General features: G+C 50.8%; 1 pseudogene across 1 annotated transcript in view; it reads left to right on the plus strand.

The window, feature by feature from the left end:
* The first annotated feature begins 38 nt into the window (after positions 1-38).
* Positions 39-2500, plus strand: part of LOC310824642 (zinc finger E-box-binding homeobox 1-like) — an 8910-nt pseudogene continuing 6448 nt past the window's right edge. The window contains exon 1 of the transcript XR_014555128.1: positions 39-159. The product of XR_014555128.1 is annotated as a zinc finger E-box-binding homeobox 1-like (transcript). The remainder of the gene's footprint in view (positions 160-2500) is intronic.

Genomic DNA, 2500 nt, shown 5'->3' on the forward strand with positions numbered 1-2500 from the left:
ACTGCCCAGCTCCACTGCGCTGCAGCCCCATCCGTCTCATGGAGAAGGTCCAGTCTGGCTGTGTGACATGTCCAGGTGGTGGGGGTGCGTGGAGCAGCCTGATCAGAGAGCAGCAGCACCCCTACCCCTCTCCTGCTGTCATGTTCCCCACTTTTGATGGTGAACATTGAGGGGATCAAAGAGCATAATTGTAGAATGTGGTGGAAAACAGTCCTGAGAGCTCTCCGGAGAGAGAGAGAGAGAGAGAGAGAGAGAGAGAGAGAGAAAGAGAGAGAGAGAGAGAGAGGGAGAGAAGCAGGAAAGAGAAAGGGTGGAGAGGTGGAGAGAGGGAGACAGGAGGCAAAGAGAGAGAGAGACAAATAGAGAAAAAGTGGGTGAGAGAAAGAGGGAGAGAGAGAGAGAGAGGTAGAGAAGGAATTTTGCAGTGCTGGTGCATGAGGTCATGGGAAGCAAAGTCCTTGCGTTAAACTTGAGGGTTAGCAGGACCCAGCCAAGGCTCCGCCCCTCCTTTTATGAGGGTTCTTTTAGCAGCCTCTCTCCCTCCCTCCCTCCCTCCCTCCCTCCCTCTCTCTCAGGCTGCACCTGTCCCTCTCAGCGGCACTCAGCAGGAAGGGGCGGGGCCTCCTGGCACAGGTCCTGCCACGTTTAAAGCGCTTAATCCCCATGGCAACCCCTTCAGCTGCAAAAGAGTTCAGTTCGTCTGAGATAGGCTAGCCAGTCAGAGCCGGTCAGAGGCTCCTCTCAGTGAAAGAGACAGGCATCCGAGCGCTCGGCCAGGCTGGGGGGAAACCTCGGGGGCTGCTTCCCGACTTCCATGTTGATTCATTTGCCCCCTCAGTCTGAACTGGCTTTGGACGCTTTGAACGTTTGTCCAGCCGTCTTGCAACGCCATCATATTTGGGAGCTCATTTGTAAATGACTGTTGAATTTGAGTACATTCCCACAGAACAGTTGTCAGAGACACACAGCGACAGCCGGCCCCTGCTGCCTGTGTGTGCTTGGATGTTTTCTTTTAGCACAGCAGTGATGTTTGTTTGTTTGTTTGTTTGTTTGTGTGTGTGTATGACCTCAGGTTAGATTTAGCTGTAGTGTGTGAAGTGTTGATTAGAGGAAGTGTGTGTGTGTGTGTGTGTGTGTGTGTGTGTGTGTGTGTGTGTGTGTGTGTGTGTGTGTGTGTGTGTGTGTGTGTGTGCTTGAAGCGTGTGTGTATTAATTAGCAGAAGTGTAAGATGGAGGGGGGTCGGAGCAGCGTGGTGTGTGTCACCAGTACGTCCCCAGGTCACATTCCTCCAGAGTGTAACGTTTTAAATTATCCTAATCACCTTATTAATGACACGTCCTAACGACATTGCCTGTAAACCTCATTAGAGTTACACAGCAACACATGCTTTGCATTAACAACAAGACTTAGTCTTCAACTCCAGGCACACAGTTCTGTCAATCTGGTAAATATGGTATGGAGTACCCAACCTAGTTCCAGTGTCTGCACATGTGCCCCTCACTCTTGTTTATTGATAATATCAATTATTATTAATCAACTTCATCAAAGATAACTCAATTTGAACCTCTTTTAATGACGGTTTCCTTTCCTTTCCTTTCCTTTCCTTTCCTTTTTTTTTCCGTTTTAAGCCAGGATAGTTCACTCACAGTGTTGTCAGTGGTAGTACTTAGGCTAGTCCTCGGTCAGAGAGGCAGGAAGGAAGGCTTAGTCAGGGTTTAGTCAGGCCCCTCGCAGGTCAGGGTTTAGTCAGGCCCCTCACAGTCACAGTTCAGGGTTTAGGCCCCTCACAGGTCAGGGTTTAGTCAGGCCCCTCACAGTCACAGTTCAGGGTTTAGTCAGGCCCCTCACAGGTCAAATACTGTATAACAATGACTGAGAGGCACATGAGTGCAGTTGTGTACGTCTCTGTTCTCCCTCTGAATTGGTGTGGCTTGAGAAGGAGAGGAGGGGGAGAGGAGGGAGAGGGGGAGAGAGGGAGGGGAGGGAGAGGGGGAGAGAGGGAGGGTAGGGAGAGGGGGAGAGAAGGGGAAGTGCTCTAGGCTGAGTACCGGTGGAGGGGATGGGCAGCTTCTCCGCTCAGACGTCCGGTGGTCTGGTGTAATGGCTGACATTCCTGACCTGGACCTCAGAGAGCCCTCCCATCACGTGATTTCATTCATCGTTGGGGCTTTTCTGAATGGGCTGACCGGAGTGTGCATGTACTGTATGTGTGTGATGTGAGTGTATTAGGAGTGGGCACCTCCTGGGTATGGGATCCGTGTGGCTGAGAGGAGTGAAGGCTGGTTGAGGTCAAGCGCGCAGGCGCCACCTAGTGATCAGATGCCACATAGCACTGGCCAAACATGAGGAGGGTTAGGGTTGGGGATGGAGGGAGACTGTCCTCTCACTCCAGGTTCCACCACTGGGCAAACCTATTCCATGTTAGGAATCATTCTTGAAATATCGCATAAAAAAAATATCAAATATACTCAATATGCTAAAATATCCTCAAAATGGTAA

Source organism: Argentina silus (genome assembly GCF_951799395.1).
Source record: "Argentina silus genome assembly, contig: scaffold_749, whole genome shotgun sequence".
NCBI lineage: Eukaryota > Metazoa > Chordata > Actinopteri > Argentiniformes > Argentinidae > Argentina > Argentina silus.